The 22081-nt window shown below is 33.7% G+C and overlaps 1 long non-coding RNA gene across 1 annotated transcript in view; it reads right to left on the bottom strand.

Annotated features, from left to right (window-relative positions):
- LOC107968072 (uncharacterized) overlaps positions 1–22081 on the bottom strand; it is a 91122-nt gene that overhangs the window by 2014 nt on the left and 67027 nt on the right. The window contains exons 2-3 of the long non-coding RNA XR_001708955.2: positions 21355–21453; positions 19457–19508 (exon numbers count right to left, since the gene is read on the bottom strand). This is a non-coding gene — a long non-coding RNA (uncharacterized LOC107968072). The remainder of the gene's footprint in view (positions 1–19456; positions 19509–21354; positions 21454–22081) is intronic.

Raw genomic sequence — 22081 nt, 5'->3', positions numbered from 1 at the left:
ATCTATTTATAGACTTTAACTCTTCAGTCACTTTCAAGTTGACAGTGACGCATCTGTTAAACAACAACAACAACAACAAAAACAACAGTATTAGTAAAATTTGTAAACCTATCAAGAGCCAAGGAAAACTAATAAAAATATTTGCCTTGTTTTTTTAATTGATTATGGATATCACACTCAATGTTCTCTTTATGTAGCTGCTCTCTCTAAAGAGCTTGCGGTCTTAAATAAGTTTTTTATCTTAAGCTTAAGCTACATTTGTTCAGCTGCTGCAATCACATGTAATTCAGTTGATTCACTACTAATAAAGAGTTTTTCTCATTTGTCTTACAAGTAAGCCACTCAAAATATTTATTTGCTTACTGCTTGACTATTAGAATTTTTTGTGTGTGAAGAAATTCTTCCACGATGAGATATTCCATTTTCAATTTTCAACTTTTCTGATTATTGTCTTCTTGTAAGATGGGAATACTGTGATAAGCATGTGTGTATGTGCATGGTATATTCTGACAATGTCAATGTGCATTATGTTCTTTTTATACCATTAGAGTGCCATTGTAAAATAAACATAACTGTCTTCTAATTCAGTAACCAAAAAATTGTCATACCATGACTTAAAAACACAACACTCAAACTTAAGTTTTCTTGTTGAGTATGCACTAGTATAAACAAACATAAAAAAGTCGGAGTACAATGATAAATATGACACCCCAAATGCTGTCCAGGCATAATTGTGTCACTGCAGGTTTTGGTTTGCCTACCAGTGGTGAAAACAATGAATGGAGACTGTTGCAGCTATTAAACTCTGTTGCTATAGCAAGAAAACAGCCATAGACAATACATCAAGGAAGGAGCATGGCTGTGTCCCAATTAAATTTTATTTATGAAAAATACAATTTGAGTTCCATATACTTTTCATGTGACATAAAGTATTATTTTAAAATTTTTAATCAGTTTAAAATGTAAAAATCATTATTAGTTCCCAAACAGAACCAAAAAAGGGACTGGGACACATTTACATGTCAGGGCATAATTTGCCAATTTCATTTCTATTGTAATACTATTTTGCTTCTGTTAAAAGCATAATAAAAAAGGAGTAAACAACAAAGAAAGAGAAGGCTTCCATACAGAAGACAAAAGATACAATATGCAATTCATTTTAGAAGCTTCAGGAGTTGACCTCAAGAAATAAAGATACTAACATGGAAATTTCAGATTTTTTTTTAATCTCTCAATATATTCTGTAGCAATGATATTTAATTGTATTTTTTTTTAATTTTTCCAAGTATTTCAAATATGTTGCTACATCTGATCTCCAAATTATCAATGTAAGACAAAGAGTGCATACATTACTTTCCTGTTTGTGCAATTTAGAAAACTGAAGCTCATATCTTAACACTTCCATAATTATAGGACTGGTAAATAGGAGAGAACATCGCATAGTTATGTTGATACTTACAGGTGTTATTGATTCTAGTGAAATATATTCTAGTCTAAGTAGTTAACTATAACTACAAAGGGAGAAGACCCATTCTACTTTGTAAGAGTTCCTGTGATATCAATAATCATAGGAAAGGCATTATGAATAGTGCTGCTATTCTACTCCATCACGGTGGCATTGTACATATACAGGAAGATAATATGTAGGTCCTTTTTTTAATATAAATAAAATTATTTTTATTTTCTCTGACCCACTATTTATTCCTCATCCTGATTAAAAATAAACTCTCACTTCACTTATGGTTTTTTTTTTTGTTTTGTTTTATAATCACTCCTTTCCCCTAGTATATACCTTCTCTGACCTAAGGAAGCTCAGATACGTGACCCCACTAATTAAATTCTAACTTGATTTCTTATATCTTCTTGGTATATCTTTCTAATCCAGTATCTTCTCAGAAAAAAAAAATTGGAAGGGTATTTTGAAGGTTGTAGCTAAAGGCAAAAGAAAGAAAAAAGTATGGGTGCCCATCAGACATTTCAAAGATATTTCTTTACTTGCCCATGAGTATATATTTAGGAATTGATTATATTTAAATATGAATTTACATCCAAATATATCATCAAATAATCTACCCTGCCAAAATAGTAAGTTGCAAATAGTGTGGTCCTGGAAAACTTGAACACGGCCACAAGCTTTCTGTAAACGATGGGAATTATACATTGAAAACACAAACCAGCAAAATATTAATTTTCCATTTGTAGATATATGAATGACTGACTTGCTCATTGAATTTAGAGATGCTAGAAGTGATATTTTTTTCAACATTCTAAAAAATAAAAGCTGACTCTCCAACAATCAGCCAAACAGGCAACTAGTTAAAATCAAAAGACTAGATATGTGAGAAATCCATTGCTTTATGTAGGTTTTGATTTTCCTTAGACCATGACCCAACTTGCATTAACAGCTATCATGGAATACCAAAAAGAGGGTGTGCTGGTGGTTTGTATATGAGGTTTGGCACCTATTCATGGAGATAATTGTTTAGACCAAATAACTAATTGTCCCTTTAACAACAAGCTGCTATCTACTTGTCAGTCCAATTTTTTGATATATATTCTCAACCTCAACACTAATTCCATATGTTTAAATAAAATTTTTTTCTCTCTCAGTGCTATTTCCAAAATTCTGAAGAGTATTTTTTAAGAATATTCAGACCCAAATACAGTAATAACACTTTCCCCATATTCAGCCTATTTTTTAAAAATTCAAGGTAATTCCTGTACTTTTATGATGCTCAATTAGACTTTAATAAATTGTCCCAGGACAGAAATTATGTGTGTGAGTGTGTGTGTGTGTGTGTGGTATGTTTAGTAGGGACAGTGGAAATCCAATTCAGTTTACATCTTAGAGATATACATATACTGTATGAAAACACAGAAACAAGCGTCATGAAATATTCACAATAAACTCAATTCTTATAAACCAAAATAAGAGAAAAAAAAATAGGGAAACTGGCTCTCCACTTTCTCAGTTAACTTGTACTCACTCCACATTCCCTCTACACAAACCCAAAACTGTCTACCCATAACATAATACTTAGTGTACATTTTATTTGTGAAAAAAAAGAATCGACAGATTATATGTTCTTGTTTTAGAACTGGAAGAGTAAAATACATGTCTTTGAGAGTTTCTTAAAATTTTATGCAAAGTCAAAACTTAATATACATATAATAGACAACATGAGCCAACCAGTGGGCTAGGAAAATATTAAGCAATTCATTTCTTCTTTACATTTTATGACAAATCTCTTACTATCCTAATTACTGTTAATTAGGATAGTAGGTCAAAGACAGTATCTCATCAGTGTCATGGAGCTTTAGAATTGCAAATCTCAATTTTAGCTTTGCTTGGTCGCTCCTCAAAATTGTTAACATAATGAAAACAAGAAATAAACTGATGAACACATAAGACATTCTTCAAAGACTGTCTTATATGTGACCAGTTTCTCCAAGGTAGGAAAAATAAATTTTGTAGAGCTCACTAAAGTTTACCTGGAACACATTTTCATAGTTGTGTCTGGGTGATCCAATCCGGTTTTGAATCTCACATCTGTTATTTTAAACCAGATGACCTTAAACATGCTATTGAACTTATTTTATTAATAGAATCAGAAGCTCAGTGAAGTTACATGTAATTAATTAGATTGCAAATTTACAGATTTGATGTCCAATGTGTTCTTGACTGTTTTTCAGCTGCAAAAACCAATTGAATATAATGCATTATGATTTAAACATCTACTACTATCTTTTTTTTTTTTCCTCAGGAGCAGAACATCTAAAAGTGTAAAAAACACTTTGTAATTGTTTTGTAATAAAACAACCATAAAATCTTCTTGGGCTTAGAGTTAGAACATAAACAGTAACGAAACGGAATATAAAAATTGAGATTGAAAATGTAGTTAGGGCCACACACATTGTAACAGAATGCTCTGGTCAAAGTAATACATGTAACTGATAATTATATATAATTATCGTGTATTAATTTTAAAAAGACACTGTGAGTGATGGATATGTTAATTAGCTTGATTGTGGTAATCATTTCAAAGTGTATATATATATATCAAAACATCAGGTTATATAACACATATTTATAAATTTTGTCAAGTATACCTGAGTGGTTCAATACTTCAGTGGAGCTAGTAACTGCAGATGTGAGAGAAATAGCAAGATAGCTAGGGGTAGAGCCTGAAGATGTTGCTGAACTGCAGCAAGCTAATGACAAGACTTGAATGAATGAGGAGTCACTTCTTATGGATGAACAAAAAATTAGTGTCTTGAAATGGAATCTACTCCTGACAAAGATGCTGCAAACATTGTTGAAATAAAAACAGAGGGTTTAGAATATTACATAAATTTAGTTAATAAAGCAGCAGCAGGGTTTGAGAAGGAAGTCCATTTTGAAGGAAGTTCTACTGTGAGTAAAATAGTATCAAACAGCCTTGCACGCTACAGATAAATCTTTCATAAAAGAAAGACTAAATTAATGCATCAAACTTCACTGTTGTCTTATTTTAAGAAATTGTCACAGCCACCCTAACCTTTAGCACTAACCTGATCAGTCAGCAGTTATCGTTGAAGCAAGACCCTCTATCAGCAAAAAGTTTACAACTCACTCAGATGACTGTTAGCAGTTTTAGCAGTAAAGTACTTTTAATGTAGGTATGCAAATTGTTTTCTTAGACATAATGCGATTGCACAGTTCATGGACTACAGTATGGTATAAACATAACACTTATATGCACTAAGAAACCAGAAAAAAAAGTGTGACTACTTTCACCGTGATACTCACTTTATTGTTGTGGTTTGAACTGAATCAGCAATATTGCTGAGGTATGCCAGTAGTTTTCATGGGCCAAGTCCATGGACCTCTAAGATCACTGCTTTTATTTGGATTGACTTTACATTGCTTTTGCTAACCAATACCCGCTTATAAAAATCACATATCACTGCCTGAAAAAAAAAAATCCAGCCTGCCTGTATATTGAGCCTAACTCCGGGTTAATAAACTGTCTGTTATTTTTCTGTCCTGGCTATATGCAAAGGCTTTATCTAGCAGGCCTCATGGAAGAAAGTTACCCTTCTCACATTAGACTTGGTGTATAGCCAATGCATGGCAGTCTTGCGGTTTCAAAGGGAAGCTGCATTCAGGGACTCAGGGCCACCTGGCCAATCAATGGTCTTTACATAATCACATTCCTTGCGCTGGCACCTTCATTTCATTCTTTGATCAGCCCTCAAATCCCTCTAACTCACTTCTTATCCACTCGCGTATTTCCCTTTTAAGCTCTTCTGCCCTCTGACTTTACAATTATTTCTGCAATTCCCATACCCGCTTCAATAATACGGTGCAAAAAACTTGTCTCCTCAATGATTTTTCTGACTCTGCATAAGCCACACTGTCTCATACTGCCTTGAGCATCAAAGCACAGGCCAACAGTGCAAATGTAAACCTACACATCATAAGTCTAAATATTTAAAAGTTACAAATTAAGCCCTTGTTCCAGCTTGTGTTTCCATGAAGGGCCACACATCATGCTTCCCAGAAATTTCATTGGTAATGAGCGTATAATGATATTGTTGCCTCCCCTGTGTCAGCCATACTACCAAGTGTTTCTGTGGATCCCCTCGATAGAGCATGGAAAAGAGTGAATGCAGATCCCAGCTCAGGCAGTGACTGGACCTGCCTAAAACTTAGATGAGAACTGACAGTTCAAGCTACCCAAGGCATTAGATCAGGCAAGTGCTTCTCCCTCATATTGCCTTTTTCCAATTCAGAATTTCCAGGCAATTATACATGCTTTCAAAACTATTTCATGTAAGCAGAAAAAGGAAGAAACTACAGTGATCTGGGAAAAGTGATCTGCCTGGGAGAATTTGGAGAGGCAACCAGAGACAAAACCTAGACAGAGGCTGTTAGTCCTCATCTTGCTCTGCACCTTATCTTCTAGCTACCTTGGCTCAGGTTTTCCTCAGTGGTAACTTCATTTTGCTCAGTTGTTACCTTTCAAAAAAATTTCTTAGGAAACTAAAAATACGTGTTTTAAGATTGGGTGTTTATGTGATATTCAGGGCCTGCTGCCCAGGTCTAAGGGTAGCATGGGCCTCCAGTACCCTCCCATTCTAGTGACTTCATTGGTAGATCCTGTGGGGGTCATGTCTGATAGTCACTGTCTACCAACATAACATGTACATAAGAGTGCCCATATGCAGTATATAAAGTTCAACCTGATTTTCTGTAATAGATGGACAAAGGTATACCGAATACCATACAAATGGAAAAGTCTAAAAATTCTTATTCTAGCACTTAGTGGAATTGTAAGATGATTAATTTATCTATCACCCTATCTATGTTTGCAGCTCGTTATGTGTCATGCATCCAAATTTTCTTTCTTAATTAATTATTAGTGCAGTAATCATTTCTAGTATTAATTCCGAACACAGTATGATGGATAATTTTATCTGTCAACTTTATTAAGCCATAAAGTCATCACATATTTAGTGAAACATTATTCTGGATGTTTGTGTGAGGGTGTTGGTAGATGAAATTAACACTCAATTGATAGAATAAAGCAGATTGCCATCCCTAATGCACGTAAGCATCATCCACTCAATGGAAGGCCTAAAGAGAACAAAACAGCGGACCCACACACCCCCTTCCCACCCCCACCCTACTCCACCCCAAGTAAGAGAGCCTTCTCCTGCCCAATTCCTTTGAACTAAGACATGGGCTTTTATCTTGCCTTTGGACTCAAACAGAAACACTAGCTCTTTCTGGATCTCAAGCCTGCCAGCCCCTGTATGGGAATTACACCATCAGTTCCATAAGTTTTAAGGCCTTTGGGATTGAAATGAAACTATACCACAGGCTCTCCTGGGTCTTCAGTTTGCCAACTCAACCTACAGACCTTACGACTTGTCAGTCTCCATAATCATGTGAGCTAATGTTTTACATCAAATAAGAATATATATATATATATATAATATTGTTTCTGTTTTGCTGGGGAACCTTTACTAATACATGCAACATAACTTCCAAATTTCTGAAAATTTTCTCAAATTACAATGGTTAGCATTCAGCTGTGAGTCCTCATACATCTATCAGTCTACAAACTCACACCCGATTTGATTGTTCTTAGTTGCTGGCATATTCAAATGATTAACAATTCATTTAAAAATGCTCATACCTGTAATCCCAGCACTTTGGGAGGCTGAGGCAGGTAGATCACCTGAGGTCACGAGTTCAAGTTCAGCCTGGCTAACATGGTAAAACCCTATCTCTGCTAAAAATACAAAAATTAGCTGAGCATGATGGCAGGTGCCTGTAATCCCAGCTACTTGGAGGGTCGAGATGGAAGAATCACTTGAACCTGGGAGGCAGAGGTTGCAGTGAGCAGAAATCACACCATTGCCTTCCAGCCTGGGCAACAGAGCAAGACGCCATCTCAGAAAAAAAAAAAAAAAAAAGAAAGAAAGAAAAGAAAAAAAAGAAAAATGTTTAATTTTTTTCCCCCACAAATGACCCTGATAAAATATATATGGTAGAACGTGTTAAAGGAGACAACATCTAACATATATAGGCAGAAGTTTGGGTATGGGGCAATTATGAAGATAATTTTCATTGCCAGGAGCCAGTTGATGAAAAGCCCTATAATTAGATGAAGTACAAGGCACTAAAAGAGAAAGACTATTATGTATAAATTACATGCTAGAACATTGACATGAAAATAATAATTATTAGCATCGTTATTATTATGAGTTACAAATAGTTTACATACTTAATACAACAGTGAATTACACATGATCTTTCAACATAATGCTCACGCCCTAAAGTTAGACACAGCTGTCTGCCACCAACTCAGAATAAAAATGGGATGTGGAAATAGAATGAAACCAACACACAGCAATACAAAAAAATCAGCCATAAAATATTCATTGGCTCTATTCTCAGAAATTTCTGTTCCTCCTCCCTGATTAGAAAATTTTCCTGGCTGGGTGCAATGGTTGACTCCTGTAATCCCAGCACTTTGGGAGACCAAGGCGGAGGATAGCTTGAGTCCAAGAGTTTGAGAACAGCTCGGGCAACATAGTGAGACATCATTTTTACAAAATAAATATTAAATAAATAAATAAATATTAGCTTGGTGTGGTGGTACATGCATGTGGTCCCAACTACATGGGAGGCTGAGGTGCGAAAATTGCTTGAGCTCGGGAGGTCGAGGCTGCAGTGAGCCATGATCATGCCACTGCACTCTAGGCTGGGTGACAGAGGGAGACCCTGTCTCAAAAAAAAAAAAAAAAAAAAAAAGAAAAAAAAAAAGAAAGAAAAAGAAGGAAAGAAAGGAAAGAAGAGGAAGGGAATGTAGAGGAGGAGAGAGGAGGGGAGGGAAGGGAAGGAAAAGGAAAGGAACAGAAACAAAAAAATAATTTTCCTAAATATTTGAAATGAATAAAAGCAAAAATGTTATCGGAGCTGACCAGAGAACTTTCGTGCATAGTGTATCCCATAAATGATAATAATAGAGATTATCCTTTTCAAAGTAAGCAGAGGCAGAATTGTTTGTTCTTTTGCCCAATTACTTAGCCTTGATTTAATGTATGGAGATTTGATGGATAATTTTCTTACTTTCAGATTCAGCAACAACTTCTAAGAGCTCACTCTTAACTACTGCAATTGTTACCAATATCATTTAATTCACAAATTCTTCTCACACTTATTTCCCCCAGTTTCTTTCCTATCCTATCCATAAAATTCAGTTTCTTTACTGTCACCCAGGTTATAATAACTAGTATTATGTGTATGTCTACCCTAATTTGAAATGCTATTGACAACCTCCCAATCATATTTGCCTACACAGTGTTAATGCTTCTTGATGGCCCAATTAAGATCTTCAAGAACGTCTCCTGAAGACTACAACTCTTCCTCCAAATTATGATCCTATTAAATAATAATAGTGACACTTTAAAAAACAGAACTGGGCCGGGCGCGGTGACTCACGCCTGTAATCCCAGCTCTTTGGGAGGCCGAGGCGGACGGATCACGAGGTCAGGAGATCGAGACCATCTTGGCTAACACGGTGAAACCTGGTCTCTACTAAAAATTAAAAAAAAAATTAGCCGGGCATGGTGGCGGGCGCCTGTAGTCCCAGCTACTCCTGAGGCTGAGGCAGGAGAATGGCGCGAACCCGGGAGGCGGAGCTTGCCGTGAGCCCAGATGCACCACTGCACTCTAGTCTGGGAGACAGAGCGAGACTCCATCTCAAAAAACAAAAACAAAAACAGAACTGTGGGCCTGGGCGCGGTGGCTCATGCCTGTAATCCCAGCACTTTGAAAGGCCGAGGTGGGCAGATTACCTGAGGTCAGGAATTCGATACCAGCCTGACCAACATGGCGAAACCCCATCTGTGCTAAAAATACAAAAATTAGCCGGGTGTGTTGGTGGGCGCCTGTCATCCCAGCTACTCGGGAGGCTGAGGCTGGAGAATTGCTTGAACCCGGGAGACAGAGGTTAGTTACAGTGAGCCGAGATCACACCACTGCACTCCAGCCTGGGCTACAGAGCGAGACTCCATTTCAAAATAAATAAACAAAATAAATAAAATAAAAGAAAATAAAAACTGAACTGGTGGGAGAGAGAATGGAGATAAAATTGAAGTTAGACCTTTGTGTATGTTTATGAGAAATAAAGATTCTAAGCTAAAATACAATACGAACTTGAAAGGGCCTGAGATCTCTTTTTGGAAAGAAGGAAATTAAATGGGTATCAGAAAGTTTATGAACTATATTGGTTGGAATTTGGTATAGAATTGTGGATAAATGGAGCTAAAATTTTATACTTCTGTGTGAGATAATGAGGGTTAAGCTCTTACCGCTATTTTCATTTGCTAGTCTAATATTGCTCCATTTAGCTATTCCACAAAAATTGTTTGTATTTACCAAAAGCATTTTCCGTCTAAAGACACAATATTTCCTTAGTGCTATTACATTACCTATTAATCCTGGATGTAGAGTTAACAAGACCATCCCGATTGAGCACCTAACTCCTCCAGTTTTTCAATTGAGTGGAGAATACCACAACAGCTCAAGAACAAGAACAACACTGAATAGCTCTAAAACCAACTTTATAAGCGTACAAACAAATGTTGGTACATCCATACAGTGAAATACCATTCATTATGAAAAAGAAATGAGGTATCAAACCATGCATATACATGGATAAACCTGCTAAAGCAAGATTAAATGTATACTTTGCTTTTTTACAAATTCTAACACATTAGAATTTATGTAGAGAAATCAAATGTAGTGAAATAAGAAGCATTATATCCTTATCTGCTAAAATAGATGTAAATTCCCAAGAATACTATAATCATGATATAACTGCTGAAATAATTCATAGAAATGAGTAATGATATTGAGAGTGAATGAATGGTAAATAGAAATGTATTTGATCATCTATAAATTAAAACTTAATTACATAATATATGCCAGGAAAGATAATAGGCATTACAACATTGTACTACTTACCTCCCCTCTAATGTCTTATTATCGAATAGTATAGGGGAAAAATATCTATTTACATGTATATTCATATTATATGATATGGAATAATAATTAGTCGTTCAATGATATGAGAACCAAAGTGTAAAACTTAGGACATTCAGGTAACTGAAACTTTTTAAATAGTGAACTATAAGAAGAGAAAAAAATATAATATTTATATGATAAGTCTATTACAAATATATTGTGAATAAATAGGACAAGTATAAAAAATATGGAAATTAGCAAATAGCAGGCACAAAACATATTTGTTTTTTTCTTTTTCTTTGAGATGGAGTCTCGCTCTTGTTGCCCAGGCTGGAGTGCAGTGGCGTGATCTCAGCTCACTGCAACCTCTGCCTCCTGGGTTCATGTGATTCTCCTGCCTCAGCCTCCCCAGCAGCTGGGATTACAGGTGCCTGCCACCACGCCGTTAATTTTTGTATTTTTAGTAGAGACGGGGTTTTGCCATGTTGGCCAGGCTGGTCTCGAACTCCTGCCCTCAGGTGATCCACCAGCCTCGGCCTCCCAAAGTGCTGGGATTACAGGCATGAGGCACCGTGCCTGGCCAACAGATTTTTTTTTTTTAATTGACAGATAAAAAGACATATTTTAGAGCTCTGTTTTCCAATATGGTATTCACTAGCCATATTTGAAATGTGAGCACTTGAAACATGGATAGTCCAAAATGAACATATTGTAAGTATAAAATACACATGTGATATGAAAGATTAAGTAGAAAAATGCGAACTATGTCATTAGTAAGTTCAGATCTATTATTTGTTGAAATAAAACATTTTAATATATTTGGTTAAATAAACTATATTACTATAATTGATTTTATCTATTTATACTTTTAAAATATACGGCTATTAGAAATTTTTTAATTATATGTATGTTTCATATTATATTTCTATTGGAATGGCATCATTTTAGGACATCAGAAATATTTGAAAAATATTGAATATTTTCCCACATTGACCAGAAAATTTGCTGCAAACTTATACCATTCTAAGGAGTCAAAATGTAACCTGATAGATAAAAGAGAAGTCTCCAGTAAAGACACCCATTTGCATCTGCTACCAATTTCATCATGCTGTCTCTACTGTTAAATAACAAACTGCCAAAAACTTGGTGGCCTAAAATAATAATAAACAGTTATTTACTTATTATTCTTCAGTCTAGCTGGGTTCAGATAACTGGTTCCGCTGGTTGGTTGTTTAAGGTCTCTCATAAGTTCAACTAGGTTGTTTAAGATCCTTGGAGGTTCAACTAGGGACAAAAAATTCTGAGCACTCCTCCCTCAAATGTTTGGCACCTCAATGTTAGATGTGGACAAGACGCTCTCTTCTTGTGTTCTCTCCAGTAGGGTGTCCTAGATATCTTTCTGTGGTGGCTCATAGTGCCAAGACAGTGAAGGAAACCTTTTCGTATGTTTCCTGAGGGTTCCAAAAGAGCAAGGGCTGTTGCCAAGCCATTTAAGGTCAAACCACATCTGAGTTATTTTTCACTTCTGCCATATCTTACTGGTTTCCAAGAAAATCATGTGGCCATATAAGGGCAGGTGAATACATCCAATATATATGGGAAGTGTTTTTGACAGTCTTCTGTGGAAATTATTTACCACATCATTACATTTATTGGACTACAGACAAGTCTTATAATTTTTCAAGTATTATTATTTTCTAGATATCGATACAATCACACTTATCATGTTTTCTTTGAAAAATATTGCACAGGTCAGGTGTGATTTCTCATGCCTATAACCCCAGGATTTTGGAAGGCTGAGACAGGAGGATAACTTGAGGCCATCGCAGGAGTTCAAGAGCAGCCTGGGCAACATAGCAAGACCCCATCTCTAGGAAATTAAAAAAAAAAAAATCAGGTGTAGTGGTGCGTGCCTGCAGTCCCAGATACTTGAGAGACTGAGGCAGGAGAATCACTTGAGTCCAGGGGTTTGAGGCTGCATTGAGCTACGGAGCCATGATCATGCGGTTGCACTCCAGCCTGGGTGACAAAGCAAAACTCTGTCTCAGAAAAACAATTAAAAACATAAAAAATAATAAAAGAAAAGAAAAAAATTGTACAATGTTTGCCAAAGTTGTTTACTGAATTTAAATAATGCATCTTATATTTAAACAAATGACTATATGATTCACATTCTAAAAACTTCAAAATAGAGAACAGCATTATACTTAAAAATAAATGTCCTTATTTAATTTCTAAAGATTAAAAGGCTCAACTTCAGAGATACCATGAGCTTGCTAATTGTTTTGTGAAAACAAAGCTATTTATGTGTTTATGGTAATATGTATTAATCTACATTATTTTTCATTTATGTTACAAAGCCTTAGAATTGAAAGCTGCCTTTTGTAGTAGAAGTTATTGACTTCAGAAAAGATCATGCTGCATTTTTAAATATCCATCATATTTCTTACACATAATAACTATTTTGAATGAAATGTTTTTGTGCCTACCATTGCAAAAGAAACTTCCCTACTTATTTTATACTGCTGAAGTTTCTGATTAATTAAATAAATCCCTAAAATAATTCACTTTTTTGAAAATTCCTTCTTTTTTTCCAAAGGCATTAGAAGTTAACTTTTGTTGTGAAAACCAATACCTCTGAAAATATTAAAATGGGCCATTCCATACATAAAGGGAAAGATGGTAGTTAAGCCTCTGAAAGCATGAAAGAAAAATCCGTTCTGATTTTTATTCAATAGGGAAAGCCTCAGTTCTAAAGGTGAGGAGCACAGAAGACAAAAACGGCAGCCAGTGGCATAGAAGATAAAACTAAGGAAGTGCAGTGTACTGAAAGCCAAAAGAGGTAAGTGTTTCAAGTAGGAGTAAATGAACACTCTCAAATCTCACCAAATGGTCAAGTTTGGTGAGAATGGAGAACTGAATTCTATGAGCATTGGTAGAAATAAACAGGCAGAAGCTGGACTGAAATTGGTTCAAGAGAGGTGAGGAGTTGTGATCTGGAGTTGGTTTTAGAAGATGTTTTGTAGAATGGATGAATACACTTAAAGGAAAAATCTAGAGACAAATTGATTTAGAGTGTCTTTTTATGCTCAAAGCAAGAGTATTAAAGGCTTATTTAAGATCACCTCATGGACAACAGAACATAAGGATAAAGCTTGAGATATTATGAAAATATAACCTACAAAAATACGAAATTAATTGAACAAGAAAGGACAAAGGGAGAACCAACTACAGATAATTACAGATTTTGCGCCTGGAGGACTCTGAGAATAGTGGGTAAAGTAGATAAATGGGACACAAATAGAAACTCTGTTTTAGACCTATTGAATAAAAGTAATAATAACAAGCAGGAGATGGATAGTAGAAAACTGAGAATATATATTTTACATGTAAAATGGTACAAACTATGTGCCAGAAAGCTAAGACCCACAGGCCCAATTTGGGCTGGTGTCTGTTTTTATAAAGTTTTATTGAGACCTAGCCACACTCATTCATTTTTGTATTGTCTGCAGCCGATTTCACACTACAGTGGCAGAAGTGAGTAGTTGTTGTATAACCCCAAAAAGCTTAAACTATTTACTATTTGAATCTTTGTGAAAAAGATTACCCAACTCTGGCATAAATAAATTCTCTCTTGAATGTAGCAAGTGACTACTAACATAGTTAATAATTTATTTTAACTAAAATTCTATTAATCACTAAAAGGCGTAATATGATGATGAAAAAAATTTGTTTGTTAGAAAGTGGTCGAACAGCTGAGTTCAAATATGATTACCCTGAAGTCTTTCAAATCTAGTAAAATATCCCACAACTGTTTGAAACATATTATCAATATTTCAAATGGAAAGCTACATATGGAAAGATAGAGTAGATCAATTGAATAATTAACTTGGTTCTGAAACATTCAGACATTGAACATTTTAAGTCTTTACTTGACTTTAAAAAACTTGAGAATTTTAGAACTATCACATACTTCTATTATATTTAAAAGATCATCAAAATCAGAATAATTTTGAATAGATATAAATGATACTTTAAATTTTAACTAGCAAGGAGTAAAGTTAGTTGCTTCAATTACAATACCCAAAAGTTATAATTAGGTAAAGCTTTAAAATGGCAATGATAATTATGCCTAAAACATTGCTGAAATTGAAGACTACATAAATATTTTTTATAAAAATATTTTTATAAAAATATTTTTATAAAATATATTTTTTATATTTTTATATAAAATATTTATATAAAAATATTAAAAATATTTTTATAAGTATTATACTGATAAATATTTTTACACATGAAATACATGATCTAGACATTTACTGAAAACTCTTGATCATCACCATTAGTTTGTAATCTTTATTTAGGTTATATATTTTTGGTATTTTATTTTCAATGATTCAAGTTAATTATGTCAATATCCTATAAGCAAATATGCAGACATACCATATTACTGTTTTGCACCAGTGGGTTTTCACGACCTATTTATTTAAGCAATTATCCAAATATATAAGAGAATCATTTCCGTTTGATTATTTTTTATACATGTGTATTTCTTGCATTTAGTGAACAAAGAATATCTGTTTTATTTAGGTTGGTGCCTTAATTAGAATGATGTTCCTCTAACTGGAAAGTAAAAGTACAATTTAAACAGAAAATAAGAATGAAACCAAGACAAAAGATTAATTTTGAAGCAGGAATTTATCACAGTTAAACCTAGGAGATAAGACACATGTAATTAGAATCCTCACAATAGAGGCAAAGTGAATAAAAACATTAAAGGCCTTTGCTAAATTAACACTTCATTGTATTAGCATTTTACAAAATCTTTGCCTGCAAAATATTTGACATAAATGGCAATGTCTGACAACATTGAAGAGTTAACTTTCTGTGACAGTGTGTGGATAATATACACAAATAAATTGAGTATTTTAAAGCTACATTTGTAGAGTGAGAACGATGATATCGTTAATTTCATTGAAGTCCTTCAAAGGAAAAGATGAGAATCTTCACTCTAGGTATAAATTACATTGGTCCACAATCCTTAAAATTGACACACCAAGAAAGTTACCAAACCATTCAGACACACCCTATTAGCTAGAGAAATCTCTGATGTTTCATGAAATTTATTCCTGAGTCATGAAAAATTCCTCAGTATATTGCAAAATCTATTATAGAATTTGTGTCTTTGAAGGATTTTTTACTGCCACTCATGGACCCTCTACCCAAAGGCTAGTCCTTCACCTAACACTGCATTGGACAATAAATTACATATTTTCTGTATAGTCTTATCTGTATGTTTAATTTGAACAAGCATTTGGTTATTACTATAATATTTCATATTTAAGAGAAAATGTCAAGGACGATATTTTAACTCATCAAGAAAACCACACCATTACTTTAGAATTTTTTTCTTTTGTATCAACATAATAATAAAATATATAACATGACATTTAATTATGCCAGATACTTTAAACATTAATTTTCATGTGTTTTTTTAAATTAGTGTACCGTGCCATGTATTTTAGACCTTTTTTTTCAACTTTATACTGTATTAGCTTTAAATGTCTTGCTGAAATGAATCATATTTAGCACTGGGTTTGAAAGTTCCTTGACAGTTTGATTTATAGTGCATATTCCTTCTACATACCTCAGATGCACAGCAGTATGACAAACACGGAGCTTACTAAGGGAAACATCTCTCTCATGTTTCAGCAAAACTACTCTGTTTCTGAATAAGCTCGTTTCATTGGATGCTCAAAAGTTTTATTTTATCATCCCAACCTTGGAAAATATTGTTGATGGAAAACGCTTCTATCGCTATACTATATTTCTTAATACAATCGCCCACCATTTTCTTTTCTGTATTTTAAATTTGAGTCACCTCAAGGTTAACTTTTTGTTAACTCTTTTTCTCCAAGTCTTATCTAATACAATTATAGTGATGAGCTTTTAGAAAAAAAAAAAGGCATTTTCTATCTGCTAATAGAGGAAGTGTCTGGATGATAAAAGATGATAAAGAGACAAAAATGTTCTCCTTTTAACCTATAAAAAGCACCCAGTATGCTGAATAAACAGTACTTGCATAACGTTATTTCTGAAAAAGGAGTATCATAAAACCTCTAGACTTCATAGATTATTGCGATTTACTGATTTGTTTTTAAGTTCTGTAGTCCCTCGTTGGTGGCCCTGCTCTCAGAAACCAAAGAGGTACCTCTGCCCATGGCAACCCAGCCGGAGCCAGATCCTGATCCACTTTGAGGATCGTTCTTCTCTCTCTTGAAGGATACATGTTCATAGGGGGTGGCTCAATCAGCCCATTTCCTGGCTGTGGAAACACAGATCTCCAGAGCACATTTTCTCTCTCTTTTTTTATTTCATTATCATTATTATTATTATTATTATTATTATTATTATTTTTTGCAATATGGATAGTCTAAGTATTTATCAAGTTCTGGTTCTTTTTTGCTTAAAAAAGAAAACCAGATTTTATTTCTTTCCTCTCTCATTTTACTATGAGCAGCAAAGAGAAACTAGCTCATCAATTTACAAGTTCTACTTTTCATAAAATAGCCAAGTTCTCACCACTTTATAACAAGATTATCTTTTTCCACCGGTTTCCCATACATGTTCCTCATTCCTGTCTGAGACCTCAGCAGATATCTCTTTAACACTCATATTTCTAGCAACAGTCTCTTCAAAGCAATCTGGGTTTTTCCTATTATGCACCACAAAGCTCTCCCAGCCTACAATATTACCCCATCCCAAAACCACTTTCACATTTTTAGGAATTTGTTATAGAAGCACCACACTTCTTGGTACCAAAATCTGGCTTAACTGGCTAGGCCTGAAGTAACAAAGTACCACGAACCAGGAAGCTTAAACAGCCAAAATGTATTTTCTCACTGTTCTGGAGGCTAGAAGTCCAAAATCAAGGTGTCCGAAAGGCCATGCTCCCTCTAAAACACCAGAGAATGATCAGTTCTAGTTATTTCTTCTAGCTTCTGGTGGTTCCTTGGTTTGTGACAGCATAACTCTAATCTTCATTTGGTATTCTCCCTGTGTACCTGTCTGTTCCAAATTTCCTCCTTCTATAAGAGCAACAGTCATATTGGATTAGGGAACAACTCTACACCAGCATGACCTCATCTTTACTAATTACAGTTGACCCTTGAACCATGCAGGATTGAACTGCACAGGTCCACTTATATGTGTATTTTCTTCTGCCTCTGCCACATTTGAGAGAACAAGACCAAGCCCTCCTATCCTTCCTCCTTCTCAAACTACTCAATGTGAAGTCAATGAGGATGAAGACCTTAATGAACAGTAAATATGTTTTCTCTTCCACAATTTTCTCTTGGTTCCATTATTGTAGGAATATAGTAAATAATACATATACAAAATATGTGTTAGGCATGTTATTGGTAAGTCTTCTGGTCAACAGTAGGTTATTAGTTAAGTTTTGAGAGAGTCAAAATTATATATAGATTTTCAACTGTGTGGAGGGCCAGTACCCCTAACACCCATAGTGTTTAAAGAGCAACTGTATGTCCGCAATAATCCTATTTCCAAATAAGATCACATTCTCAAGTATTGGAGATTAGGACTTCAATATATGAATTGGAGAGGGTGGCAACATTCAACTGATAACATGCTATGTTTTAGATAAGTAACAATTACCTGGTAAAAAGCATATCATTATACAAATACTCACTAAACAGTTATAATTCCTATTTTCTATGTTTCCATGATATTTTCTCCTGGAGACTATTTCTTTTGTTTTGACATAAATATTGTATATTTATGAGAGCTGGAAATAAGCAAATATTGTATATTTATGATAGCTGGAAAGAAGCAAAATGTTTTAAGGCTATGCTTGTATTAATTCTCTTTGACTAAAGTAACAAATAACAAATTACAGTAGTTTGTATGCTTAAAGATTCTGATTGAACATTATCGATTTCTTGGAAACCACAGGTTAGTTTCACAAAGTGTGCCAAGCCTAAGAGGTTCATTTTAAATTAAATTACAACTTCTTTCAGGTTATTGGCAGTATGTCTTCAGATTTTACTTTCAATGTGTAATTATATGCATAAAAACTAACATGCAACCATATTAGAAAATAAAGAAACATGACAAAGTACAGTGCTCTATAATAGGGTTTTCATTACATTAACAGAGTAAATATATAGCTGTTTGTTTATCATAGGCAGATAGTGATGTTTAAATTTACTGACTGTTAAAGATTTTTTTTGTTATGGAAATCTCGTGTAATTGTCCCTTATCAGTTTTGTTATATATCCTTGAGTAAATATAATTTGCCTACTAAGATTGTAGAGATGAATTACTTTTCTTTAATGCTATTTGATCCACTGCAAATAACATAATCAGATAATCTTTTATCCATGTGAGAGGATTTGCACTGGTTTGAACTCAATGCTTACATGGATGCAAGAAAGACATAAAAATAAGTTGCTTTAATGGTTTCCATTTTCCTTATTATTTTCATAGAAAGTATGATAAATTGGGCCCAAGATAAGTGACTTTGCTTGTTTATAGTATATTAAACATTTCCTTTAACCTAATCTTAGGTTGTTACTCTTGTTCCTAAGAAGAACTGCAAATTTCAGAAAATATAATAAAGACATAGGTAAAATTTCATGTATTTATTTACCTGAGTAACGTTACTATAATTTAGATATATGACAATGTCTACATATATACATATATTTATTTATTTATCTTAGGAATTTAAAAAATATGGACTGCAGAAATATTTCCAAACTTTTTGAGTTGTAAAATTTAAGAAAAAATAAATAAAAGGAAATATACCTTGTAAATCACTGGAGAAATCTGTGAGTAGAAATAATAACTGAAATAAAATTTAAAAGTTAAAGATAGTTGTTCTGTGGTAGTATAATATAGATTATACTTAACAGTTTGTTTCTAATATCTATATTTTCTCTAATGACCACTGTTATTTGGTAAACTAAAAGGAATCATAAACAATTTTAAATTATTTGAGAAGCAAAATCAGTAAGTGACAATAAAGTAAGAAGAATCAAAGAATATTGATGTGAAAAGGTTTGCATTTTAGAAAAACACTATAATATTTTATTCTATCCTGGGGTTTAAATATTGCTTCCTTATGGAGAAAAAGTAACAAGAATGTATCGAAAATGAAAAGAGAAATTTTAATACTCTATTATATTCTAAAGTATATTTAAAAAATGGGGAAAATTTGCCATAATATCAGCTCTAATGAATTTATTTTGCTTTTTTGTCAATTCCAAATGCATTTACAAAATACCCCCCATGATGTTTTAATTTGGTTATTTGTTTTAGGCTCTTAACAAACAATTTCTAAAATCTGTGCCAAAAAATAAACACAAAGGAATAGCTGTGTGAATTTTCAGAAACAAGGCAAAGAAAAAAGATTTGAACATACCAGATATTGTGACATTCAAAGAGTCATTGCTATGAAAACAGTTCAGTCTTGGCTTAGATATAAATAAGCTCCTGAACAAAATAGAGAGCTCAAGAAAAAATACATAAATGGAAAAATTATAAAAATTAATGAGATATAGGATGTAAATTAGTTAGCATTGAGAAAACCATCTCAAACATGGCCAAAGATAAGGCAAGATCCTGCTTTTGCCACACATCCAAGTGAGCCATAAGTTAATTAAAGACCAAATGTAAAAGAATATAATATAAACTTAATAGGCAATAATGTAAAAATATATTTTCATCAGAACAAACTTTTTTTCCAAAGTACGAAAGATGAGTGATTTTTTTAGATTTGGTTACCTCAACATGAAGGATTAAATTAACCAAAAGATGATGTAGACTGGGTAATAAATTAGAAAAAATATTTGCCACATCTTAAAACACCAAAAATTTACTTCTATAGTATAAAAAGAAATCTACAAAGCAAGAAAAAAATATATAAATAGAAAATTTTGCAGAAAAAAATCCCATTAGCTATGTGTATTTAAAGAGATGCTGAAAATCACTAGTAATCCTATAAATGAGAATTAATATAACAGTTATATTACTATTCTAAACCCAATGTATTGAAAAGATACAATTATATATAATATAATGAATTAGAAGGGATTTCACGAGAAAGAAACTCCTATTCACTTGTGGTGAGGCTGGAGGTTATTTCAACTATTCTGTACAATTTTCAAGCTCATTTAGTAAACTTGAATAAAATAAAGTTCTTCAACTAAACATTTATACTATCCTTGGTTTTATATATGCCAGATAATTTTTTAGTAAACTGTATACAAAGTTCCATACAAATATATTGACTTGGCAACTTTCACAGTCTACATATGTATATAGGGAATAGCTAAATAAGATGCTAGGGATTCATGGTAAAGAATACAATGCAGTATTTGTAAACTATGGATTAGTGGATATGACAAAAGCCATAGGTGATAAAACAGTGCTGAAAAAAATTAAGAATTAGGATGAGATGTAAATCAAATATATTTTAAGTAAATTATGTAAAGCCATATAGAGTGACAAAAACCTATATCAAGACATGCTAATGCGGTTGCATTTAGGAGAGATTTGTGTGGGAATAAGGGATAAAGAAAGAACCATAAAATAAGAAAGAACCTTGGGTATGCTGCTGCTGATTACACACTATGAAGTGAGCAGTCTGATTAACTCTCTTTCCTGCACCTGAAAATCCACCAATACATTTTATTAATTAATTAATTAATTCATTCATTCATTCATTTATTAAATCAGAAAGACCACCTTGTCAGTGGGATTTTGCAGTTCAATTTTAAAATAAAGAAATAAACTAAATCAGGACTTACACAAGACACTTATGCAAAAGGATTATTGCAAGGAAGAATAGGGACTTCACAGTCGGGAGAAAGCTGTAACCCTAAGATCCACACGTGCAATCTCGGTATCTGCAGGTTCCATATCCGCAGATTCAACCAACCGTGGATCAAAAATAAATAATAAATAAATAAGTAAATAGAAACAATACAACAATAAAAGAGATTATTTAAAGTTTATGGGAGAATGAACATAAGTTATATACAAATACTATACCATTTTATATCAGAGACTCGAACATCCGTGGATTTTGGTATTTGCAGGGGGTCCTGAAACCAATCCCCAACAGATACTGAGGGACAAATGTTTCACAAATGTCAAAGAGGCGATTGTTTTTGTTGTTTGTTTTTGTTTTCATTTTTTAAAGAGAGGAGTAAATAAGGCTAGGAACATCCCAATGTGGGGAGTAGATCAGTTTGGCCCAGTAAATCAGAGAATGTCAATGGAAGCCAACCTATCTCAGACGAAGTTGGCAGTCTGACTCAGGCTGAGAGCCGGCCACGGTGCAAGGTCCTGGAGGAAGGAAAGAATCTTAACCAAAGTTTAGTTGACAAACATTTTATTCACGTTGATCAGCAAGGACAAACAGTTTAGCTAATCATTTATGAGACAAATAATGAGAATTTGGAGGATCTGTGTCTGGCATTGTCATAAATAAACAAGTGAGGCATCCATGAGTCTTATCTAAGTCACATGGGA

Source organism: Pan troglodytes, chromosome 14 (assembly GCF_028858775.2).
Source record: "Pan troglodytes isolate AG18354 chromosome 14, NHGRI_mPanTro3-v2.0_pri, whole genome shotgun sequence".
Classification (NCBI taxonomy): domain Eukaryota; kingdom Metazoa; phylum Chordata; class Mammalia; order Primates; family Hominidae; genus Pan; species Pan troglodytes.
The sequence above is the reverse complement of the archived record's forward strand: the minus strand, read 5'-3'. Positions and strand labels throughout refer to the sequence as shown.